Here is a 27,461-nt window from a genome sequence, read left to right on the forward strand (position 1 = left end):
AAATAGTGTGTATAAGAGATTGGGTCTCCAGCATTCAAAAGACATGTAATCACAATACACATTCTGTATGGAATGCATATTTTTTTTTATACGGTACTGTATATGGAAAAGTAACAAAACAAAATGATTGCATCCAACAGCCAATAGGATCACATGTTGTCACAACACAGAAAGCATAAAAGTATCCACTTACTACAGAACACCACATAAGTATGTTAAAAAAAAGAGGAACAAATCCAATTAAGTAGTTATGAGTCCCTGGGGAGGCAAAGTTTAGAGCACTTATTGGCTCTTTATCAATCCTTTTCCCAAAGTCAATAAATCAAGAAGATGGTATTTCCCTTGCTCCACGTCTGCTTAGCTGAACTCAGTCACTGCTGCTGACTGCTGCTGTAGCGTGATTGGCGTGAGGCATCCCTTTCGGGAATAAATGCAGAAAGTCCATAACATTATCGTGTCCCAAAGCACGCGCAAAAGATATGGCAAGACGCAAAGTCCATACGTTTGCCTAGATAATGACAGTTACACAGTTTTAAGTCACTCCCTTGGCCGAATATAACTAACTCTAAAGGACAAATAAACATAGCAACTCTAAATCCATAATAAAAGGGTGTTTATTTAAATAGATATATATATATATCTCAGTAATGTAGTACCCTGACTAATGAGAAGCTGTAAGGGGAATCCTTCCTACCAGACTCTATACTCTGAACTACAGTTCCATGTTTTAAGAAAAAGATGGAAAATTTGAATAATTCTCTAATTCTTCTGAGTGAATAGAATAGCGAGAGGTCTGAAAAGATGGGAAGCATTGCGATCAAGTTGCAGGTAGTAGATGAGATGAATCAAAGGATGCCACAATGTCATGATTAAGAGGTGCAAAAGACAGATCTCTGTTTCTCCTATAAAATAGATGTTAGGCTGTCAAATGTTAGATGCAAATGTGCATATTAAGTAAAAAGACATAAAAGTGAAGATGGCATGTGTCTAAGTACTGTGTGAAATAAGGGGAGCACTAACTAATATTATAGGCTAAAGCAGTAAAATTCCGGGCATTTTTGAAAATCCTGCTCTCTGATTGGATAATGCCCGGAATTTTAACCAATCAGTAATGTCCGGAATTTTAGCAGCTTGCAAACTGCAGTTTTCAATGTGTTTATTTCCAGCCAATCAGCTTTCAGAACAGCTGAGACAGGACAGGGGATTGGTTACAATGAAGTAACAGCTCTGAGACAGGGCAGGGGATTGGTCAGGATGTAACAGCCACGGGTTGACTCCTCCCCCTCCCGAGCTGACTGAGATTTTCTGAGCAGATTCAGTTGAATTGCGAGGGTCTGCAAATAAGTATGTGTCTGTCTGTAGTTTGTTTGTGGCTGCAGTTTGTGTGTGAGTGTGTCAGTAGCAGTGTGTGTGCTGTGCTGTGTGTTGTATATCTGTGTAGAGGTGGTGTGTGTGTGTGTGTGTGTGTGTGTGTGTGTGTGTGTGTGTGTGTGTGTGTGTGTGTGTGTGTGTGTGTGTGTGTGTGTGTGTGTGTGTGTGTGTGTGTGTGTGTAGAGGTGCTGTGTTGTGTGTAGAGGTGCTATGTTGTGTGTAGAGGTGCTATGTATAGAGATGCAGTGTTGTGTGTGTGTGTGTATGTGTGTGTATGTTGTGTGTGTAGAGGTGCTGTGTTGTGTATAGAGGTGCAGTGTTGTGTGTGTGCGTGTGGGGTGTGTGTGTAGAGGTGCTATGTTGTCGCCTCGGGCCTTCAACTCTTGCAGGGGAGAGAGAGAGAAGAGAGAGAGAGAAGAAAGAGAAGAGAAGAGAGAGAAGAGAGAGAAGAGAGAGAAGAAGAGAGAGAGAGAAGAGAGAGAAGAGAGAGGAGAGAGAGAGAGAGAGAGAGAGAGAGAGAGAGAGAGAGAGAGAGAGAGAGAGAGAGAGATGATATATATATAATTTTAAAAAGCAATTTATAAATATTATACGATATTACATATTAAGAAAGATGCAATCTCTCCATATATATTGTAATTAATATTCAAATGTATTTATATAAGATAATACTTAAAATCCTACTGTAAAAATTACATCAGTTCTATTGTATGTATAATAAACAATTACAGATTAATTAACCATTAATAACTTAATATTCATTTAAAAAAATTCTACATGGCAGTTATAACTTGTATTACTCCACATAATTTAAATATAACAGATGAACTCAATATAATATATGGGGAAGAAAACAAGGGGAGCATGAAACAATAGAAATTGATTAGCATATATAATACTTTAATATCATAATACAATGTGTTATAAGGAATTTTAAAATATTTAAAAATACCTTACAATTAAGAACCCTAAATAACAATAATGTATTTGCATTCGAAACATATACAAATAAGTTATATACAATACACTAATTTAAAATTTAAATAATTTAAAAACAATGTTTTAAAAGGACCAGGTTTCTATCTCAGTATTCAGAACATTAGGTATTAAAGTTTTTAATTTAAAAGTCCAAAATGTTTCCCTCTGAGAGAGTGTTTGAATTATATCGCCACCTCTCATTTTTTTGGGACTTTTTCAATAACTCTATATTTTAAACCTGTAGGGTCACCATTGTGTTTTTTTTTTCACGTGTCTAAGTATTATAGAAATAAAGTTATGAGGTCTTTTATATATTGAGTCAAATTTTAAAGTTGTAAAAATGTCAACCATGTAGCTGATATATGACAGGGGTGGGCTTATGTTGTTTCAATGAGAGACGAATAGTACATAAGTCTCAACAAGGTACAGTACAGGTAATAGGAAAATAGATTTCAACTAAGGGAGTGTGCGTGCTGGAGCACGTGCAATCTCAGTTTCCACTGGGAAAAGATCTGATCAATGTTAGATGGTAATGTAAGTTATATGTGTAGCCTCGCGCTCCTGCAGCTCCTTGAGACCCCCCTCCCCTTGAGCAGCTCGATCGCGGGTGCCGAAAGACCCGACGGCTGCTTCCAAGGGTGGGGGCTGGAGCAGGGAGCAGCGCGGCTTCCCCTGCCTGCGGCCGGTTGCCGGGGACGCGATCGGGCCGTTGCTAAGGCCGTGATCGCGTCTCTAAGGTCCCGGCGGCCGGTGAAGCAGGGCGCCGCCATTGGGATGCGGGTTGCGCATGCGCAGGGACGCGTAGGCGTAGGAAGAGCCCCAGAAACAGGGCAAAGTCGCGCGAGGTCGAGACAGCCCGGGAAAGCTTGCGCAAGCGCAGTGCAGGGTAGGAAAAGCCCGCGAACCCCTTGCCTACCAGGGAAGGCTCTGAGCTGGGACTACATATCCCATGAGCCTCTGTATGCCCCACGTGACACCAGGGAGCCAATAGGGCTTAGGAAGGCCAGGCAGGCAAAGAGATACATTGTTTGGGCTGCAGCACGTTTGTCAGTTGGAGCTGGGGAGCTGTGAGGGAAGGAAGGGTGCAGAGAGCATGTGCAGCTCCTGCATCGAGTAAGGTCCCCCACATCCCAAGTAAGGCCCCAACTCCCCACCAGGTTAGTGGGTAAGTGCTGAGGGACGGCCCAGATAGGGACGCTGCCATTAGTGCGTGTGTGTGTGCTGTCTTGTCAGGATCACGGCTGGCAGGGCTATGAGGCCTGACAAGAAGGCATAGTGCTAGTGTGCAGCAAGTTGCTGTACGCGTTACGAAGTTTGCAGTGCGTAGCTGCTAGTGCGTAGCTGCTAGTGTTAGCGAGTCACACCTAAGATGGCGGCTCCCGCCAAGTCGGGAGAGCACCAGGACTGTGCAAGAAATTGTTGCAGAGTATTGTCCGGGTTGGGCGCGAAAACCTGAACCCCGCCCCTGCACGGTGAGTGACTCAGCACAGAGCCACCACCACTCCCTTGTAGAAAGTGCCCCTCCTTCAGATTCCACCAGGGGGAGCAAGCACTGTGACTTTCAACCAAACGTGGATGAGACAGACTGTTCTAGGGAGGCATTGGCGTGGGAGCCTAAATGTGACTGTTGCGGTGCCCGGTTATTGAAGTCTATTGTGCCCCAGCCTGTAGAACCAGCAAAGGACGATGAGCCGGTCAGTATAGCTAACCTGTCTACCCCTCTCATAGAAAATTCTGAGGATCCGATCGTGATAGCCTCAAAACCGGAGGAGGAGCCTGACCTCTATATCACTATGAGTTGTGCTGAAGTTAAGTCTGTCTTCAGGGAGAAGTTACTTAGGGATTCCCGCTACCAACAACAGGTTGTGGAGGGCCCGTGTGCCCGAGTGAACATTTCAGATCCGGTTCCTGAGCGGGACGAGGTTGAAGTCCCATCGGTGGCGATGCGCCTACCGGCGAACCACCCCAGCGATGATACAGAGGAATCACAGGGTAAGGTGTATATACCCCCACCTTCTTCTAGTGAATCCAGCGACCAGTCACTTGTGGTGATGCGCCTGCCGGCGGACCACTTTAGTGACAGCAATGAACACCCTATCTTGGCGGATGTTGCGGACCCTGCTATGGGCCCGTGCGCCCTACAATGGTCAGTCCGACCTACTACCGAGGTACCATCGGTCCTAGAATGGGGACCAGTACCAAACGACGATGAGTGTGAGTCGACTGCCCCAGGGGTGTCGGGGGTGAGCCTCCAGGTGACCGCGGAGCACGATGGCTCCTTAAGTCTGGTCACCCGGGCAAAGGGCTCCCCTCTGCATCGCATCCTGGCGGAGGTGTCTTCCTTGGGAGAATCCATCCCAAGCCAGTGGAGTGGTAAGGAACTCCCTAACTCCCCACAATCTCTGATGGAGGTGGCCGTGAAGAAGGCCAGAGTTGCGGCTTCTGAACGGAGTATGAGCCCGTGCGCTCCGACACAAGTGGTCCCAGGACTGGGATCCAACGCTCCCGAGTTTTCCGCGCGTAAGCGGACTGCCCCAGAAGTGCCGGGGGCAAGTCCCAAGACAGCCGAGGTGGGAACTGACAGCATCCCCGAGGACCTGTTGGCCACCGTGAATCACCGCAGTGGTAAGGTGTCTACTCTTTACCCCCTGCCAGGTGAAACAGAGACATTGTCCAGTGCTCGCTTCTCAGTGGAAGCCTCGCAAGTCCGTATGGACAAGGACTGTGTAAAGGAAGATCCAGGGAGACTGGCCTCCTTTAAGCCCAAAAAGGAGCGTGCCATTCGCCAAGTAGTGGACCGCGGAAAAGGTCCTGGCCTCCTGGTCTACCGCATCCCTGCCGCGGGTGACCGGGTAACGGTCTGCTTCAGAGACATTGTGGTACTCCTTCCACCAGGGGGAGGAAGTAGCGAGGAACCAGTGACTTTTGCCCTCCGGTGTGCTCTTCAGGAAATTTTTCTGGGGGAGGCTCACGGACGCAAAAGTGAGGTACCCCCACATGATCAGTTAGGGGCACCCCACAAATGGTCTCAGCTAGCCTCGGGTATAGTATGGTGTGAAATGCATTGTAATCGGATGTTTAATGATCACATGATAAGTTGTATTTTCTACGCCCTGCATTTTGATTATATAACTATTATGCTGTGTGTTGTCGTTCCCCAAGCGGGGACGTTGGATTTTCCACCAGGGGGAGAGTGTAGCCTCGCGCTCCCGCAGCTCCTTGAGACCCCCCTCCCCTTGAGCAGCTCGATCGCGGGTGCCGAAAGACCCGACGGCTGCTTCCAAGGGTGGGGGCTGGAGCAGGGAGCAGCGCGGCTTCCCCTGCCTGCGGCCGGTTGCCGGGGACGCGATCGGGCCGTTGCTAAGGCCGTGATCGCGTCTCTAAGGTCCCGGCGGCCGGTGAAGCAGGGCGCCGCCATTGGGATGCGGGTTGCGCATGCGCAGGGACGCGTAGGCGCAGGAAGAGCCCCAGAAACAGGGCAAAGTCGCGCGAGGTCGAGACAGCCCGGGAAAGCTTGCGGAAGCGCAGTGCAGGGTAGGAAAAGCCCGCGAACCCCTAGCCTACCAGGGAAGGCTCTGAGCTGGGACTACATATCCCATGAGCCTCTGTATGACCCACGGAGAGCATGTGCAGCTCCTGCATCGAGTAAGGTCCCCCACATCCCAAGTAAGGCCCCAACTCCCCACCAGGTTAGTGGGTAAGTGCTGAGGGACGGCCCAGATAGGGACGCTGCCCTTAGTGCGTGTGTGTGTGCTGTCTTGTCAGGATCACGGCTGGCAGGGCTGTGAGGCCTGACAAGAAGGCATAGTGCTAGTGTGCAGCAAGTTGCTGTACGCGTTACGAAGTTTGCAGTGCGTAGCTGCTAGTGCGTAGCTGCTAGTGTTAGTGTTAGGGTTCAGTGAGTGTCAGGACTGGGATGAGTTAGGGGAGTGGGGCAGGTTATTACCCCGCAGGCCCTAGGAGTTTCCCCAAGCCACCCCAGGTTGCGGTTCATCAGGGACAGGCCTTAGGTTAGGGTTCCTGTCGCTTTAGGGTTAGTTAGGGATAGACAGGGATAGCGGCGGTTGCTGTTCCCATGATGCGGTTGGTGTTGCCGTGATTCGGTTGTGTTCCCGTGAAGTGGTGGGACCCTCGTTGGGGTTCCTGGAGAAGTACCTGGATAGGATCAGACGGATGCATCGCACGTTTGACCCTTTTAGAAGAGTGTTGCAGGCCCGAGCATCGGAGTGCTCGGAAGGTATTCAATATATATGTGCACCAACAGGCCTAACACATTAATTAGTGACTGCGCAGTCACCCACGTTCTCTACTAGAGTGCGGGACATTGGGTGGGGATTCTCGGGACACTGGGTGGGATCACCTGGTGTTGGGAAGCATCCTGCGCGACGCAGTAAGTGTCTCCTCTAGAGAGGGACACAGGTTATGATGATATTGCCGTGATCTGTTTCTTGCATGTTGAGTAAAGTCCCTAGTTAATATATATATCTGTGTGAGTATCGATTATTGTGATTGTCCTGCGAGGAAACACTCCCCCTATGGTGGGAGCCATCGCAGGTGGAGGCGCTGCATCGTTGGAAGTAAGTACCCCTAGTATAAATGCCCCAGGTTCCCCATGGCGGAAGCTCAGCCCTCCTGTGAGCCAACAGGTATAGCACCACACTAGAAGTAGTCAGATACACCTACACACCCCAATCTCACTTAGGGTGGGGGTAAGAGGGCTACATATGCTTTGTTTACATTCTTTAATTTTGCTGAAACTGTCTCCATTTATTTTAACTTCTACTGTGTGTTCTTGTCTGTAATCTAAGCACTGTATTTTATCATATTAAAGTTTTGTCTTTAATAAGTATTGCTTTGGGCTTTGTTAAACTTTTGCACGCTGTGTAGAGTAAAGTACATTTTTCGAAACACTGCTACAACAGATTTTTGTGGGTTTAGTGCACAGTTTTTCTTTATAAACAGGGACCTTAGACTTTTACATTTTTTTGGTGATGGCAGCAGTAGATATGAGTTCATCCGAGTATGGGTAAATGTTAACTCATTTGAAGTAACTTGCGAGAAAGGTGAAGAAGGAGAAAGGGGAGTTGGTTATTTTAGCTGTGTGTATTAACCCTGGTGTCATATACACTATACGTTGTGTATAAAGAGCACTCTGTCTCCTCCAACCTTTACAGACTTAGATACAGTTGTGTGAAAAAGAAAGTACACCCTCTTTGAATTCTATGGTTTTACATATCAGGACATAATAACAATCATCATTTCCTTAGCAGGTCTTAAAATTAGGTAAATACAACCTCAGATGAACAACAACACATGACATATTACACTGTGTCATGATTTATTTATCAAATATAAAGCCAAAATGGAGAAGCCATGTGTGAAAAACTAAGTACACCTTATTATTCAATAGCTTGTAGAACCACCTTTAGCAGCAATAACTTGAAGTAATCGTTTTCTGTATGACTTTATCAGTCTCTCACGTCGTTGTGGAGGAATTTTGTCCCACTCTTCTTTACAACGTTGCTTCAGTTCATTGAGGTTTGGGGCATTTGTTTATGCACAGCTCTCTTAAGGTCCAGCCACAGCATTTCAATCAGGTTGAGGTCTGGACTTTGACTGGGCCATTGCAACACCTTGATTCTTTTCTTTTTCAGCCATTCTGTTGTAGATTTGCTTGGGATCATTGTCCTGTTGCATGACCCAATTTCGACCAAGCTTTAGCTGTTGGACAGAAGGCCTCACATTTGACTCTAGAATACTTTGTTATACAGAGGAGTTCATGGTCGACTCAAGGACTGCAAGGTTCCCAGGTCCTGTGGCTGAAAAATCCCCTCCACCACCATGCTTGACAGTTGGCATGAGGTGTTTGTGCTGATATGCTGTGTTTGGTTTTCGCCAAACGTGGCGCTGTGCATTATGGCCAAACATCTCCACTTTGGTCTCGTCTGTCCATAGGACATTGTTCCAGAAGTCTTGTGGGTTGTTCAGATGCAACTTTGCAAACCTAAGCCGTGCTGCCATGTTCTTTTTAGAGAGAAGAGGCTTTCTCCTGGCCACCCTTCCAAACAAACCATACTTGTTCAGTCTTTTTCTAATTGTACTGTCATGAACTTTAACATTTAACAAGCTAACTGAGGCCTGTAGAGTCTGAGATGTAACTCTTAGGTATTTTGCAATTCTCTGAGCATTGCACGGTCTGAAGTTGGGGTGAATTTGCTGGGATGTCCACTCCTGGGAAGATTGGCAATTGTCTTGAATGTTTCCTACTTTTGAATAATCTTTCTCACTGTAGGATGATGGACTTAAAATTGTTTGTAAATGGCCTTATAACCCTTCCCAGATTGATGGGCAGCGACAATAGCTTCTCTAAGATCATTGCTGATGTCTTTCCTCCTTGGCATTGTGTTAACGCACACCTGAATGCTCCAGACCAGCAAACTGCTAAAACTTTGGCTTTTATAGAGGTGGTCACACTTGCTGATGATCAATTAATCAAGGACACTTGATTAGCAGCACCTGTCTGCTACTTAGCATCTTAATTCCTATGGAAGCAGTAAGGTTTACTTAGTTCTTCACACATAGCTTCTCCATTTTGGCTTTATTTTTGTTAAATAAATCATGACACGGTGTAATATGTCATGTGTTGTTGTTCATCTGAGGTTGTATTTACCTAATTTTTAGACCTGCTAAGGAACAGATGATTGTTATTATGTCTTGATATGTAAAGCCATGGATTTTAAAGAGGGTGCACTTTCTTTTTCATATGACTGTGTGTGTGTGTCTATAATATATATATATATATACAGTGGTTGACAAATCACCAAAAAATCTACTCGCCACACAAAAAAATCTACTCGCCACCTAGTACCAAACGTGTGCTGCTTGGGCCAATATTTACTCGCCCGGGGGTTAAATCCACTCGCCCGGGGCGAGCAAATGTATAGGTTTGTCGAACACTGTATATATATATATATATATATATATATATATATACATATATATATATATATATATATGTATATATATATATAGCAAATGGAAATACAACTGTATGCTCATTTGCATGTCTTAGGCAGGTCTGCAACCCCGCCTTTCAGCATTACCCAGCACACAGCACTTCCACTGCAGCAAGGGATTCTGGAAAATGACATGTAAATGAGCACACAGTGCCACTTTTTGCTTCAAAAACCATTTTTAACATGGTTCCCTATAGACATGCAAATGAGCATACAGTTGTTTTTCCATTTGCTATATGCTTTGCTGTGGAGGGTTTTTGTGACTTTTTTTACTCACCATAACTAAACTATATATATATATATACAGTGGTCGACAAATCACCAAACAATCTACTCGCCGAACAAAAAAATCTACTCGCCACCTAGTACCAAACGTGTGCTTCTTGGGCCAATAGGAGCTCGCCACGATGTTAAATCCACTCGCCCGGGGCGTGCAAATGTATAGGTTTGTCGAACACTGTATATATATATATATATATATATATATATATATATATATATATATATATATATATATATATACACACATATATATAGACACACACACACACACACACACATATACATATATATATACATATATATATATATATATATATATATATATATATATATATACACACACACACTTCTATTAATGATTTGATTTTATTGTTCACATATATGCTAATTGCATCTGACACAGATAATTAGATATCTGGTTTTAAGAGTACCTGGTGTTTTTTTCTGCTTTGTGTTCATATTAGAATTCTATAAGCATAATTTCCTAGGCATCTGTGTGGACTTTCTTTAGTGCTTACCGTTGCTCCGGCATGCACTTTGGGACATATGACATCATGGACTTTCTCCATTTTTACCCAAAAGAGATGACTTGCACCAATCAAGCTAAAACAGCAGTGGACAGAGTCCAGCTGAGCAGACAGAAAGCAAAGGAAATACTATCTTCGTGATTTAAGAACTGTGGGAAATGGCTCGGTAAAGAGCCAATAGGGGCAGGAAATGTTGGGTCCCTGGTTTTCTGTAGTGAGAGGATACTTTTTGCTTTCTCTGTTGTGACAACATGATTCTATTGGCTATAGAATGCATTGTTTTTGTTCCTTTTTCCTATTCCTTATATAATCAATGTTTTATTTGTGCATTACACACAGTATGTGTATTGTGATAACTTGACTTTTTGAGTGCTGGAGACCCCATGTCTATTGTGCATATCAATTTGTAATTTACTTACATTTACTCCTGTATTTGTATGTTTCCCTCTACTTCACTTTAAAAGTCATTGGAGCAAAGATTACCTTTACGTTCTGTTTATTTTTATGGCTTCTATCCAACATTGTATTGTAAACCCTGTAAATACAATACTGTATAGTAAACACTAACCAACTGTGTTTAAAAATTGTACTGTAAAGAATAACATCTATGGTTGACTTTACATAAAATTTAATCACAATAAGAAAAGAGTGATGTACCAGAGCCAGGACTTTTGTTTATAGAACACAAATAGTACATAAATGACTATAACACTCGTTAAATCTTGTAACATGAGCAGCAATCTCTCCTAGGAAGAAAATGAACCAATGACAGTGATATGTTTGAGTGGGTATTACATCTACAGTAGGTGATTAAAACCGAATAGATATTTTTTTACATATATTTCTTTAAGGTGGTTTCCAAACATCATAGGTTTACCTGTGGGAGAAGTTTGATTTCATCTAGCTGTTCTCTACTATCCAGTTTTGTGTGATATCACTAAGTGCTGAACAGTATTTATACACCTGCCTCCCTCCAGGGTCTTAACAAGTACTCCCAATTCAGAAGCAAAAGCTTTACTAATTTCCAAAAATATAAAAACAGACACTTGTTTAGTTTACATTTGACCACATTTGTTTAAGGAATACAATGACATAAAGTTGTTTTCAAAAAAAATTTTTTGTAAATCTACTGGGATTTTATTACATAAAAATGGAATCTTTGTTAAAGCGAAACCTTCCTGAATAAGCACAACTTTTGGAGCCATATTGGTCATTTCATAAAATTGTGATGAAGGCCTTTTTTGTGTGGAGGCAAAGACGATTACACAGAAATGAATCTTGTCGTAACACCCCTATCCCCCCATAAGAGAGATTTGTAGGTAAGGTGGTGTTAATGGTGCTGTGGTGCTCTGTATATACGGAGGTGAATCTCCAATGTAGCGCTCCAGAAGATCCCAGCTAATCCACACAGAGATACAGGATAATGATTTCCATAGATAGTAGTAGTCCGTCAGTATGAGTATTTCTAAATGATAGTTGTACAGTACCTCCGGATCAGAGTTATGAGTCTGCTAGAGATTAACACCAGGTAGAGCCCTGCAGCCAAGCTGGATGACAGATGGGGTAAGAAAAAACACCAGCAGCTCTAAATCCAGGTAAATAGCCACAAATAACACAGCCGCCATAGATAGAAAATCAGCACAGAAGGTAAATGATCTACTCACAGACCCATGTTGCTTGAAGTAGCAAGTAGATTTATCCCGGTGTGCATCCCGTTCCGGCATGCATCCTGTAAGGAGAGATCAGTAGTAGTAAACAAAATAGTGTGGAGCACAGCAAAAATAGAAAAGAAAACTAACTAAAGAGAACGTTTCCTGCCGTTACTGGCTCTTTGATAAAGCGCCAGTGACGGCGGGAAACGCGTCAGAGTTCCTTCTTCAGTTTTTGTACGGGCACTATGTGTTAATACATTTTTATTTTTTTCACTCTTGATCCTGCTCCCAGTTCTCTTTTCTATTTTTGCTGTGCTCCATGCTACTTTATTTACTTGGGCTGTGGTGATCACCTGGAGGACTGAGTCTCCGCGATGGTGTAGGCAGGAGCACACAGGCCATTCTCTTCTGGATGGTGCAACGCCTCCATTCTGCAGGGCTCTACCAGAGGCATGGGTTTCTCCCCACAGGAACACTCGTAGTAATTGCTGTCACAGGCCAGGAACAGTAAAACTGCATTTATTTGTGGTCCAGCATACAATTCATATTGCTCTCATGCAATAGAGGATGCATTCCCTGAATCTTTCCTCAGTTCAGGCCTCTGACACCTCGTAGCTTGCATACCTTTCAATGATCAGAGCTGTGCTCGCAGGACCATTTCCCTTGGCTAGGTCACCAGGGCTAGTTTTAACCTCCTTACCCCTTGATGGAGCAAGGTAGAACCATGCCTACTCCCTAAGGAGCAGGCTACATTGGGACAACCTCCTAAATTTGGAAGGGAGCCATCTTTTATACCAGGGGTGTGTCCCACTCCTCAGCCCCAGTAACTGGGCAGTACCACATGAGTGAGCCCAGCCCCCCCCCCCCCCGGCACATGCTCCAACATTTTCCAGACTAGCACCTTGAAAACACAACAAAATAACATCCCACTGGGGTGACTCACATGCTGGGCCACGTGCGAAGAGTTTAACCCCAGCACTGCCTGCACCTATCAGGATTTACAATACTGAGGCCAGGAATATATACCATTTTTAAAGATGCAATTTGATTCTGGCTATGCAATTCTGTGCAACATGCAAAGCTTTAAAAATTAGGTAACAAGACACTTCAATAAACTGTGCATATCTCGGATGGTCAACGGGAGGGAGAGTCCATTATATTAAACTCCCTATCTTTTGATTTAATCCTAACATAGTTAAACCCTTCAACTCTTGGTGAAAGTAACCAAATATTTCACAAGACCATTAATGCCATTATACACATTTTATATTATCTGTATTATGTACATTTTTATAACACCAATCTAAAGAGAGCGAAATGAGTAGCTCAGTGGCAATGTCACTGCATATAAAGTGTGAATCTGGTTCAGATCCCATTGTCAGTTCTCCTTTTGACCTTGGGCAACTCACTTAATCTCTCTGTGACAAAATTAGATTGCAACAGGGCAGAGAATCATTGTACTTGCGAAATCCATTGTATAGCACTATCAGTGCTATATACTGTATAAGAAAAAAGCTACACCCATTTATCTATTTTAATGAGATTCTGAATTTGTAATGGAAAATTGGAAGATACGGTGGTTGAGCTAACTAGATAAAAGGAAATAATTATAGATGAGCAGTCGCCCATGTCCTGATTCTTAAAGGAATCAGGCAGGTGTTTTGTACTGGACAGTAGTATTTATCATTGATGTTTCTGAGGCAATTCTTCCACATAGATATACAGATGTAGCAAGACTTACTGTCCTTCTGACCGCGAGAAGCTAACTCTAAATCCCTGGCATTTATTTGCATTTTGAAGTTTAAAGATGGTCGCAGTACTCTGCAGGAATGATAGGCGGCGCTAGTGTGTCTGTAATCTAAATATGATATAACCTATCCCTTATTCCCATTTATTTCATATGATATATCCCATTTATTTCAACGTAACCCACTACATTCCCCTAAAAACTTCAGATGACGAAACCTTATTTTTAAAGTATGAAATTTCTTTAATTAGAGTCCAGTACATAACCGTTTAGAGATAAATAACAGAATTTATGAAATAATAAAACCTTTGTCAATCTTTTTACAAAAATACAATCTTCTACAATCGACATCGTCTCCGGCTGGCTCTTTTCTGCTTTCACCTGTAAAAGAATTGTGAGAATGGTATTTATTAATAAGCGAGAAGAAATAGATGCATGAATTACACTGTGTGGCATGCATACTCTTGAATAGAATTCTTCAAGACTTTTTTGTTGTTGTCGTAGAATGGGTACTTCATGGAGATATACTGATAGATGTCAGAGAGAGTTGCCCTCTAATCTGTACTGTATTGAAAGGCAGAATATATCAAATAAACAGCTGAAAACAGGTCTCATCTTTCATTTACTGTATGTGACATCTTAAACACAGACTCAGACAAATTTGTTTAATGCATAATGTTTTGAGTAAAGTGTTAAACTGCTATTCAATGAAAAGTACAAGGTCATATTAAACAAAGAATGGCAGTGTTTAAAGCGAGACATTTGTACAATGTATATTGTATTGAAACATGTGAAGTTTCTTTGCATCCTTGGGCAAAGATAGAGTAGACCCTGTACAATTCTGTATGCCATCTGCAATAAATGCAATACATGAATCCTACTGTACATATCTAGCAAGACTTACTGTTTTTGTGCTCTACAAAACCAAGTGTAAATCCCTAGCATTTATTTGCAATTTGCGGCTCCCTTACTGTTACGGAGTATCATAGCCAAGATATTCAGTGTGCCCACACATGCTGAATTGTAATTACATAAATTACCGCACAAATAATTCTGCTGACTGACCGTAGCCGATCTGCGGGAGAGCCGCGGGCGAGCCACAGTTAACAAAGAGCTCATGCGGCTGTAATCTTGCACCCTGCTGCTGTCGTGCGGAAAGTAAGTCTTGCTACATCTATAATTCATATACTGTAGTTCAAACAACATAAATAATCATGATTTATACTCCAGTTTTAAAACTGTTTTGTGGTGTAGAGATGTTATCAGTTTAAAAAGATGAAAATATTGTATTTACATAGTACAGTAAATGGTCCATAAACATTTTCAGAACCGTTTTAAAATGGGAGTGAAAAGTAATAAGTCCAACTATTTATCCCAATATTCTCTCAGTTTTCTAACTACCAATATAACAACTGCATAAGTATTATTTGTTCACACTAGTGAATAAAGTTACAAAAAATACCAATCATACTGAATTTAATTTCATTTACTATACATGATTGTTTGGTATATGCCATGTGATTCCTTCCCTTTAAGGTGACCTCGTAGTGCCCAAGTTGATTGATGTACACACACACTCAGACACACACACACACACACACTCAGACACACACACTCACTCAGACACACACACTCACTCAGACACTCTCACATACACACAGGGGAAATCGGAACGGGGGAGTGAATCGGAGCAAGGGGGGAATCGGAGCCAGGGGTGGAAATCGGAACGGGGGGGGGGAGAGAAATCAGAACAGTGGGGGAATCGGAAGGGGGGGGGAAATCGGAACGGGGAAATCGGAACGGGGGAATCGGAACGGGAGGGGAATCGGAACGGGGCGGGGAATTGGAACGGTGGATAATCTGAGCAGGGGGGAATCGCAATGGGGGGAATCGGAGCGGGGGCAATCGGAGCAGGGGGGAGAATCGGAGCAGGGGAGCAAGAGGGAAGCAAGAGAGGCATGGAGCAGTACTTACCACTTGCTCCATGCAGGAAAGGGCGGGCCTCGCTTTGCAAGCTCGGATAGAGCTTGCTGCGGACCAAAATAAAATCCTGGCAGCGTGCCAACACGCGCCAGCCAATCAGGAGAGGGGGGAGGTTTTTTTTATCTTCTCTTTGCAGAGAAGCGAGCACTGCCTAGCACATCGCGAGCGCGCTAAATCCTGTCACCCCTGGTGACCGGGCGACAGAATTTATTGAGGGGCACGGCCACGAAGGGGGCCCAGGCGGCCCTGAATATGGGCATGATAAGCCACTATAGCAGTCAATGGCCAACCTATACAAAAAAATTATCAAGCACAACAGAACACAATTAAAGAAATATTCAAGCACCTAAACACCACAACAATAAAATAACTAAAAAGTCTCAACTACACATCAAAATAAAAACATGAAAACCGGAAAAGAATACAAATTATGTTATACCAAAATACTAGAATACAATTAAATAAACACAGAACAAACCAAACTATGCAAGAAATAAAACCGCTAACCAATCCTAAAATATAATAAAAACAAGCCATCCAAATACCAAACAATTTAGTGAAAACAATAAACAATAAACTATTGCAGGATTGGCAATAGTGCCCAAAGTCATGCAGTAGCTGCAAAGGCAAACAAGATCTTATCTTGCATTAAACGGACAATGGATGGAAGGGAAGTAAACATAATGTTGACCCTTTATAAAGCATTATTAAACCACACCTTGAATATGGAGTACAGATTTGTGCACTACTCCTTAGAAAAGACATTATGGAACCAGAGAGTGCAGAGAAGATTCACCAAATTAATAAAGGGGATGGACAATCTAACTTATGAGGAGAGGCATCTAAATTAGATGTATTTACATTAGAAAAGAGGCGTCTAAGAGGGGATATGATAACTATATACAAATATATTCGGGGACAATACAAGGAGCTTTCAAAAGAACTATTCATCCCACGGGCAGTACTAAGGACTCGGCGCCATCCCTTAAGGTTGGAGGAAAGGAAATTTCACCAGCAACAAAGGAAAGGGTTCTTTACAGTAAGGGCAGTTAAAATGTGGAATTCATTACCCATGGAGACTGTGATGGCAGATACAATAGATTTGTTCAAAAAAAGGTTGGACATCTTTTAGATGGGAAAGGTATACAGGGATATACCAAATAAGTATTCATGGGAAGGATGTTGATCCAGGGATTAATCCGATTGCCAATTCTTGGAGTCAGGAAGGAATTAATTTTTCCCCTTAATGGGTTTTTTTTGTTTGCCTTCCTCTGGATCAATAAGTTAGTAAAGATATAGGATAAAGTATCTGTTGTCTAAATTTAGCATAGGTTGAACTTGATGGACCTATGTCTTTTTTTCAACCTCATCTACTATGTAACTATGTAATTATGTAAGGGCAGTACAAATGCCACAGGTTGGCAAGAAAGGAGTTTTCACCAGCAACACAGGAAAGGGTTCTTTACAGTAAGGGCAGTTAAAACGTGGAATTAATTACCCATGGAGACTGTGATAGCAGATACAATAGATATCTTCAAAAAAAGGTTCGAGATTTTTGTAGAAAGGAAAGGTATACAGGGATATATCAAATAAGTAAACATGGGAAGAATGTTAATCCTGGGACTCCCTCTGGATCAAATTACTGAAAGTACAAATAAAGGATAAAGTATCTGTCTAAATTTAGCATAGGTTGAACTTGATGGACGTATGTCTTTTTTCAACCTCAGCTACTATGTAACTCTGTAAAATTAATTTATGGGTATTTGGCCTTTGTTAAAAAAAATAAAGAGAGAATATGATAATGATCAGATTCATTGTGAAATCTAACCATTTATTTCTAGAAAGGAGTCAAATTTCCAGTGAACCATATTCAATATGCTAATAACTGCTTTGACTGTATCCAGCACAATGACATTCAATGAATTTATAAATAACATAAAATACAATTTCCGCAGTCAAATCATATGGGCTAATGTTAAATTTTTATACATTTTGTCCCATGTGATAAGTTTATTAAAGCTTTACTATATTATTAATCCGGTGCAAGAATGACAGAAAATTATTATCTATTGTCAATAGTAACTGACACAGCCAGTTGATTTGAAATGTATGTTTTTTTCTTCAAACATTTTATGGCTATACCGAATACTATGTCCCCAGCATCTGCTGTGTGATGCTCTTTCTGTCCAAGTTGCTTAGGGAGGATTTATTCCTATAAAGTACACCTAGTTTACCATAGGTCTTGAATGTCGGGGTTTCAATGTGCATCCCAAATGTTAAATGTGAGTCAAACCATATGCCCAGATATTTAAAACTAGTTACAGGGGCTAGAAAGGTGTTAGATTTGGTTCTCAGTTAGAGTCTGACATAGATAGATGTTGGGATCTACCTGATGGGTAGGAGTTAAACCAGTTTAAAGCATGTTCCTCTATTCTAGAGCACTGGAGTGTGTTTAACAAGAAAACACAATTAACAGTATCAAAAGCCGTTGCAAGATCTATGAACATTGCACCAGTAAGTTGTCCCAGTTCCATTCCACACCTAGCCATATTGGAGTTGGCTAAGGATATTTGTCTTGGTATAGTAATCGCTTAAAATTAAGTGGACCCATTTTTCCATGACTGGATAGTATTGGGAGAGATTGGCCTGTAGTTTGAGACAGTGTTTTTGTCCCCAAGTTTTAAGATTGGAACAACTCTGGCAGTTTTCCAAGTCTCTGGGATATGGCCTATAGACAAAATAGAGTTGATTATGGAAGCAAGTGGTATGGCAATGCGGGGGCACAGAGTCATAAAGAGCCTTTTCCTTTCTTGCTGGTGAAATTTTCTTTCCTCCAACCTTAAGGAGTAACCACTTGTAGTTTGTACTGCCCATGGAGTGAATAGTGATTTTGAAAGATCCTTGTATTGTCCCCAAATATATTTGTATATTGTCACCATATCCCCTCTAAGATGCCTCTTTTCTAATGTAAACAGACCTAAATTAACTAGCCTCTTCTCATGGCAGAGTTGCCATTCTCTTTATTAATTTCGTTGCTCTTCTCTGCACTTTTTGTAGCTCCATGTCTTTTTTAGGAGTAGTGCCCAAATCGATACTCCATATTCAAGGTGTGGAAATACTAAATGCTTTATACAGTGGTATATTTATGCTTATTTCTCTTCCATCCAATCCCCATTTAATGCAATACAACATTTTATTTATCTTTGTAGCTACTGCCCGACATTGGGCACTATTGCTATGCCTGCTAACTACAAGAACTCCTAAATCCTTCATTAATGATTCACCTAATTTTGCCCCATTTAATATGTAAATCACCTGTATATTTTTGTTTCCCATATGCATAACCATACATTTATGTGTATTAAACCTCATCTGTCATTTACCTGACCAAGTTTCTAGTCTATCCAAGACCTTCTGGAGAGAAATTACATCCTGCTCTGATTGTACTGCCTTGCACAATATAGTATCATCAGCAAAGATGAAGACTTTGCTACCTCAAGGTCATTAATAAAGAAGTTAAAAAGCAGGGATCCCATTACAGATCCCTGAGATACTCCACTTACAAAATTAGCCCAACATGAAAAAGTTAAATCTATGACAACTCTCTGTTGTATCCATCAACCAGTTTTCAATTCAGGTGCAAATACTGGATATTTGCTGAGACCAATTTTTTTTATTTTGCTCACTAACCTCTTGTTTGGCACTTTATCAAAAACATTTGCAAAATCTAAGTAGGCCAAATCAATTAAACTAATACAGTTAGTTGGCATGACCTATCCTTCATAAATCCATAATGACTATTACTAATAATTTTGTTAACCATTAGGTATATTCCCCGGTTGTGATTTAGCTCCCTTTTTAACTATAGGCATAACATCTATTACTTCTATATTGTTTCATATTACCAAATCCAGTCTTGCCCTACTCTTGGTTGGTTCCTCAATAATTCAGGTCATGTAATTGTCTTTTAGCATCCTCAAAAACCTGTTTCCTTTAGTTGTAAGCCTAATATGATTGCTCCAGTCTGTCTGGATAGTTAAAATAACCCATTATGAAAACACGACTTAGTTTTGCTGCCTTCTCAGTTTGCAAAAGTATGTTGTCTTCCTCAATCTCACAGATATTTGGTGATTTATAGCATATCCCGACAAACATTTTCTATGTAATTTTACTTCCAATGCTATTTTCTATCCACAAAGTCTCTACATGTTCATCATTCTTTTAACTTACATCTTCCCTTATAATAGGATTTAAATCTTATTAAACATACACAAATATAAAGTTGTTTTGCTGAAATCTAATACTTTTTTTTTTTTTTTACATATTTTTACATATTTAGTACACTTTGGTTTTGTGTATTGGTATAGTTCTGGATTAGCATGACATTTCTTTTTGTCACCATAAAGATCTTTAAATAGATTTAGAACACTAGGATTATTTTTTTATTTTATTGTTGTAATGCGGGAACCGCTATGATACTGAAGGGGTTAACCAGTCCTGCTACACCCTGAAAGGCCTAAACACCCACCCTTGGGGCTACTACCCCCATCACCAACTACCTCTACCCCCAAGAAACAATTATAAACATAACAAGCCTACTACCCACCTCCTCTACCCTCAACAAACCCCCACAACACGTACAATACATTAATGGGCAACATAACTATTATCCAGATATGGATAATAGCTCATTTGACCATTATAAAATCAAACATTAGCCATCCAGCATAAATAATGTAAATAAAACTTTATTCTTACCCCTGCCATCATGAAGGGTGTTCTCATCAGCATACTCCAGGTCCATGTCCTCCGATGCCAGCAAGAATACACGAAAAATTCCAATCTAATGGCCCCTAACCACTTAATCAAGTTAGCGGTTAATAACCGCTATAGTAGTTAAGGGGTTACCCAATCTCCCTCGCTACCCACTTCAGAGACTTAACAACCCACCCCGGACCCACTATACCCACCCTCTACCCATTGATTGGTATAGTGGTATATTATACCCATATAATATGGGCATGATAAGTCACTATAGCAGTCAATGGTAAACCTAATAAAAAAGCATAAAGGCCAAAAATACACAATAATAAAATATATCCGCCAGCACCTAAACACCACAATTCAAGAAATAAAATAACTAGCCAACTTATCAATTAAAAAATAAAACCACTAGCACACAAAACAATTAATTAATTTAAACCACTAGCCAACAAAACAATTAATACATTTAAACAAATAGCCAACAAAACAAAGAATTAATTTAAACCAGTTGCCTACAAAACAAAGAATTTATTAAAACGAGTAGCCAACCAATCAATTAAAGAAATAAAACCAGTAGCCAACAAATTAATTAATTCATTAAAACCAGTAGCCAACAAAACAAAGAATTTATTTAAACGAGTAGCCAACCAATCAATTAAAGAAATAAAACCAGTAGCCAACAAATTAATTAATTCATTAAAATCAGTAGCCAACAAAACAAATAATAAATTAAAAACTCTAACCAATCCTAAAATGTACTAAAAACAAGCCATCCAAATTCACAAAAATTTAATCCAAGCAATAAACAGAAATAAAAAAAATAACAATAAATAGAAAACAAGCATTTTTCAAAAAATGCATTGACTGTCACTGTTTTGATCTGTCTAGTCTCAGGGCTACTGGCACCTGAGACACTGCCTCTTTTCCTGGTGTCCTGCTCCCTACTAGCGTGGTTGCTGATTCGCGCCAAACCTAACCCTGCTTTCTTGAATGAATCCAGGAACCCTATTGGCTCTCCTGCTCCACATGGTATACTGCCCAAAGTGTCCTGGAACGTGTAGTCCCGTGCGGAGCCAGTCTCAAGATGGCCGCCACACTTCTAACTGCAATGGGCATGCGCCCCCTTCCGATCACGCATGTGCGGCTATCAAAATGGCCGGGTCTGCCTGCAGCACCGGTTGCATCCGACACCTCTCTGCAGCTCTACCAGCATAAGCAGAGGGAATGTGGGACAATGTTGAAACAAACGTAAAGTGGCAGCTTACTGTGGATTGGAGTACACATCAAGTTGGAGTATGGTAAAGCCAGACAGCTGATCCCATTAAGGTTTGAGGATAGGGATATTAAGGATTGTTACCTAGCATGGAGATTGGTCAAGCCACACAGCTGGTCCCAATATGGTTGGAAAGGGGCTGAGCGGGGAGTTAGATGTTAAAGTTTGTCATGGGCAAAATATAGGGGGCATTTAGGGAGGGATAAGGGGGACCAGCATCATTCAGAGCTTTTTACAGTAAGTCAGCAAGGATTTCAATTTGATTCTGGAGGATATGGGAAGACAGTGTAGAGGTATGCATAATGGAACAGCAGAAGTGGAGCAGTGAGTGAAGTAGAGGAGTCTAGCAGCAGAATTTTGGATGGATTGTAGTTGGAACAGGTAGAAAAGGGGAAATCCAACTAGGAGAAGGTTGCAGTAGTCAATATTAGGAGCTACAGGAATTGCAGTTGTAAAAAAAAAATGCGAGCTGGTGCCTTTTTTGACAAACCGATCAGATTGACAGAGCCAGAGTGAAACCGCTTCTAAAAGAGCTTTCTGCACACGGATTGACCATGCAGTAAGGGTTTACAGAATAGCAAAGCCTGCCAATCCGATTTGAAATTCCTCTTTAGAAGAGACTTGACACACTTCGGAGCAATGAAAATAGCCCTCAATTGTACAGTATATCCCAAATAACCAATTTCATCAGTAATATCGTAGAAGTCTATACATCCAATCCCACTCCCAAGACCCTCTGGTTAAGCAGCTTGTGTGCAGTCCTTATATGCAGACATGGAAGACTCCCTCTCCGCCTTGTATATGAGCCTTAATTTTTATTAAAAGTCAGAAGGGGGAGGGGAAGAAAGAGGAAAGCTCCCGCATCAGCCAAAGTACAAAGCACAAATAGTATACAAGTCAATAAAACCGAACACTGGTGCAAAAGGGGACTAGAGTATGGACAAAAAATGTCACTTCTTCAGATCCAGTATCAGCAGCCTCCTATGCATGTAGACTGTTGATTTCTTAGTAATAAGGGCTATTGACTCATGATTGGGTTCTCTACTCTGAAGGTTTCTATATGTGAACTATCTTGCTATAAGGCCGATTGTTAGTTGATGTATCCAACTTTGCATCATCTTCCCTACGTAATTGTTTAGGAAGATCCTTTGGTGTGTCATCAAGGGCTGGCCAAGGACTTCTTGAACCATGCCCTTCTTTACAAATTATTTTATGACTTTATTTGTGATTAAAGGTTTTTTAATATATCAACCATATCATTTTCACTTACCGACCCGAGTGCATTCAAGGGGGAATCTTGTGTTTTGTTTTTTTGTCCTTAATTTTTATTCCACTTTGTGTGTGTGACTAATACAGTATGTGCTTTATATTAATACCTTTTTTCATATTACACTAGATATTCCTTTTCTTCCCTCATATATGTTCATATACATCGAATGAGGAATTAATTTGGAAGACTATTAAGGAGATCATGAGCCTATGGGATTATGTCCTGTTTGCTCATTTTTGGGCACTCCATGTGAGAAGGTTTCTATTCATATTGCATTTATTTTACCTTTTAAAAAATACTTCACTCTATACATTATATATATTTTTTTCACCCTTTTTTTTCTACTGGACAACCTAGGATTTGAGCAGATTTTGTTTACATTTTGTAAAATTTTTCTTTACATTTTGAGTTTGAACTAAGTGATTGTTCTCCTGTTGCAGGAATTCTTCACAATCTGCTAGGGATAGTTGATGGTTTAGTTTATTGTAGTTGATAGTTTATTTTCCTGTATAGTGTTCACATATGTACAATATTATATATAATAATAATAATAATAATAATAATAATATATCTAATATATAATATTAATTAGCCACTTTATAGTGATTTAAAGCACCTTCTTTTGATTGTGGTACTGAAGAATCTACAAGCCTCTTTTTAGGATTGCTTTCTCTTCCATAATAAACATGGAGCTTCCTATCTGTACTGTACTCACCCTTACTACACTAAAATTAGTATGGCATTAAACTCACATTAAAAACATATTGCAAAAGTGATCCTAAAACAGTTTTGTCATGAAAGAGAATCGATTGGAAATATCATCCAAAGCATTTGGTTATAATTAAAAACATGCATTGTATTGTATTGTATGTCTTTATTTATATAGCGCCATTAATGTACATAGCGCTTCACAGTGGTAATACATGTGGTAATCAAATAAATAACAGTATAAATAACAGGTCATGGGAATAAGTGCTACAGGCATAAAAGTAACATTAAGGAAGAAGAGTCCCTGCTCCGAGGAGCTTACAGTCTAATTGGTAGGTAGGGAGAACGTACAGAGACAGTAGGAGGGAATTCTGGTAAGTGCGTCTGCAGGGGGCCAAGCTTTATGTAACATGTCCAGTATTATACCCAGTGCTATTCATACGCTTCTTTAAGCAAGTGTGTCTTAAGGTGGGTCTTAAAGGTGGATAGAGAGGGTGCTAGTCGGGTACTGAGGGTTAGGGCATTCCAGAGGTGTGGGGCACTCAGTGAAAAAGGTTTAAGGCAGGAGAGGGCTTTAGATACAAAAGGTACCCCCTTTGAAAGAAGACATCCTTGAGAAGAACGCAAGAGTCTGGATGGTGCATAACGAGAAATTAGGGCTGAGATGTAAGGAAGGGCAGAAGAGTGTAAAGCTTTAAAAGTGAGAAGAATGGAGTGTGAGATGCGGGATTTGATCGGAAGTCAGGAGAGGGATTTCATGAGGGGAGATGCTGAGACAGATCTAGGAAAGAGTAGAGTGATTCTGGCAGCAGCGTTTAGGATAGATTGTAGGGGAGACAGGTGAGAGGTTGGAAGGCCGGACAGCAGGTGGTTACAGTAATCAAGACGGGAGAGAATGAGGGCCTGAGTCAGCGTTTTAGCAGTCGAGCAACAGAGGAAAGGGCGTATCTTTGTTATATTGCGGAGCAAAAAGCGACAGGTTTTATATATGTTTTGAATGTGAGGGGCGAATGTGAGAAAGGAGTCGAGTGTGACCCCTAGGCAGCGTGCTTGGGCTACTGAGTGAATGATCATAGTTCCAACAGTAATGTGGAAGGAGGTGGTAGGGCCAGGTTTGGGAGGAAGTATGAGGGGCTCTGTATTTGCCATGTTGAGTTTAAGGCGGCGGAGGGCCATCCAGGATGATATAGCAGAGAGACATTCAGAAACTTTGGTTTGTACAGCAGGTGTAAGGTCGGGTGTTGTGTGTCGTCAGCATAGAGGTGATATTTAAACCCAAAAGATGTTATTAGGTCACTGTGGCAGGACGGCCTGTAGCCGAGGTCAGGGAACAGTCCACACGTGTAGTTTCAGGATAATGAAAAATTTTCAATGGCTTTATTTCTCCACAGTAACATAACATGCGGGTACACTGTCCCTTTAACAAAAATAAATCCTGCTCCGTGATGGGAGAAAAACTGACTAACACAGCAGACCTATCTAGCAGGCTGGCTGGCTAAACCATAACCAAACCTTCAGAGTCTTTTAAGCAGTCATAAAAACAAATGAAACAAATCTTACTTTGGCTGCAGTAAGTAGTGTTGTATCCTTCTGGCTAGCAGCACATCTATCCATGTGCTCTTGTCTGAGAGAGCCAGCTACTGCTGGTAACAAGATCCTTTTCTACCTTTCTGGCTCTCAGGTGTCAGCTTACTTCCTGACTATCTAAGTTCCACCTGAGTTAACCCTTATGAGTGCTGGATGAAGCACTCAGACATATGTCTCCCAGGCGTAACTGATAGGAGTTGACTTCACTCTGTCACATACCTCCCCTGTTTGTGTGTGGCTAGTGTCCCACATGGCTGAAGCCCGACCCTCCACTCCTTCCCTTGACAAAAAATCAGCATTTCCATGGTCCTTTCCAGGTCTATGCTGAATATCTAACGAGAAGGGTTGGAGGGCAATATACCACCTGGTCAACCTTGGATTTGTGTCCTTCATGGTGTTTAACCACTTAGAGGGCGCATGGTCAGTGACCAGGGTGAAGTGTACTCCGGCGACATAATGTCTCAAGGCCTCAATTGCCCATTTTACAGCGAGGCACTCCTTTTCAATAACGGAATACCTCACTTCCCTTGGGAACAGCTTCCGGCTGATGAACAGTATGGGGTGTTCAACACCATCAAATTGCTGAGACAGCACTGCTCCCAGTCCTACCTCTGAGGCATCCGTCTGGATGATGAAGGGCTCTTTAAAATCTGGGCTCCGAAGAGCGGGGCCTTCTGATAGGCACTTTTTTAGCATGTCAAAGGCGTCTTGGCACTCCCAAGACCATTTAACTTGGGTTGGGGCACTCTTTTTTGTCAGATCTGTTAGGGGTGCAGAAATTTCCGAAAAATTGGGGATAAACCGTCGGTAATACCCTGCTAACCCCAAAAGGGAGCGGACCTGTGTCTTTGTCTGTGGGGTGGGGACTTCCTTTATGGCGGCCACCTTGCTAGCTAGTGGCCTTACTATCCCTCCCCCAACGGCATAGCCTAAGTACTTTGTAGTGGATTTACCCAGGGCACATTTTTTTGGATTTGCAGTGAGCCCTGCTTCTCTTAAGGACGTTAGGACTGCCCTTAACCTTTTTATATGAGACTGCCAGTGTCTGCTATAGATAACAAAGTCATCCAAGTAGGCCGCGGCATATGCCCTATGGGGTCGTAGTACCTTATCCATTAACCTTTGGAACGTGGCTGGAGCCCCATGTAACCCAAATGGCATAGTGACGAATTGGTATAAACCGAGAGGGGTGGCGAAGGCAGTTTTGCATTTGGATTCTTCCGCTAGAGGTATCTGCCAATATCCTTTTGTGAGATCTAGGGTGGAGATATACTCTGCTTTACCAAGCGAATCAAGCAATTCATCCACCCTAGGCATTGGATATGCATCAAATCTGGATACAGCATTTACCTTTCGCAGATCTACGCAAAACCTCACCTTCCCATCTGGTTTAGGGACCAACACGATAGGGCTACACCATTCGCTGTGGGACTCCTCGATCACGCCCAATTCCAACATGTCTATTATCTCCCTCTCTACCAGGTCTTTTCGGCGCTCTGGCAATCTATAGGGACGGGACCGTACTTTTACGCCAGGTTCTGTCTCAATCCTATGGGACACTAAATCAGTCTGCCCTGGCAGCTCAGAAAAAACATCTGAGAACTGGTCACATACATCAAGTAGGTCTGACCTTTGTTCCGTTGTTAACTGCTCTCCCATGGGAACCTGATGGTCAGTGTACATACTACCCTTTGGAAGCTTTGGACCCAAATCCGTCTCTCCTTCCCGAGGGTGAATGAACAGCGATCTCATCGTTTTCCAGGGTTTCGGGAGGTTCACGTGGTAGATTTGTTTACCCTTCCTGGACCCTGGTTGAGAGATCTCATAGTTCACCTCCCCGGTGCGGCGGAGAACTTGGAAAGAACCCTGCCACTTCGCAAGGAGTTTACTCTCTGATGTCGGTAGTAGTAGCATCACTTGGTCCCCAGGTTGGAAGACCCTCAAGCGAGCATTTTGGTTGTACTGCCTCTCTTGACGTTCTTGAGCAGATTTGAGGTTTTCCTTCGCAAACCGAACTATCATGTCTAGGCGGTTTCTAAGGTCTATGACATACTGAAGGGTACTCTTGGAGGGGGAGGGCTCCTCCTCCCAGGATTCCTTCAGTAGGTCGAGAATACCCCAAGGTTGGCGTCCATATAGGAGCTCAAACGGGGAGAAGCCTGTGGATGATTGGGGAACTTCTTGTACCGCAAACAACAGGAAAGGGAGAAGTTCATCCCAAGCTCGCTTTTCAGTGTCCACAAACTTCCTAAGCATAGATTTTAAAGTACGGTTAAACCTCTCTACCAATCCATCAGTCTGAG

The 27,461-nt window shown here is 41.9% G+C and overlaps 1 long non-coding RNA gene across 1 annotated transcript in view; it reads right to left on the bottom strand.

Annotated features, from left to right (window-relative positions):
• Positions 1 to 13,825: 13,825 nt before the first annotated feature.
• Positions 13,826 to 27,461, bottom strand: part of LOC142494378 (uncharacterized) — a 94,553-nt gene continuing 80,917 nt past the window's right edge. Inside the window, exon 3 of the long non-coding RNA XR_012801404.1 lies at positions 13,826 to 13,954. This is a non-coding gene — a long non-coding RNA (uncharacterized LOC142494378). The remainder of the gene's footprint in view (positions 13,955 to 27,461) is intronic.

The sequence above is a fragment of the Ascaphus truei genome, chromosome 5 (assembly GCF_040206685.1).
Source record: "Ascaphus truei isolate aAscTru1 chromosome 5, aAscTru1.hap1, whole genome shotgun sequence".
NCBI classification, from domain to species: Eukaryota; Metazoa; Chordata; class Amphibia; order Anura; family Ascaphidae; genus Ascaphus; species Ascaphus truei.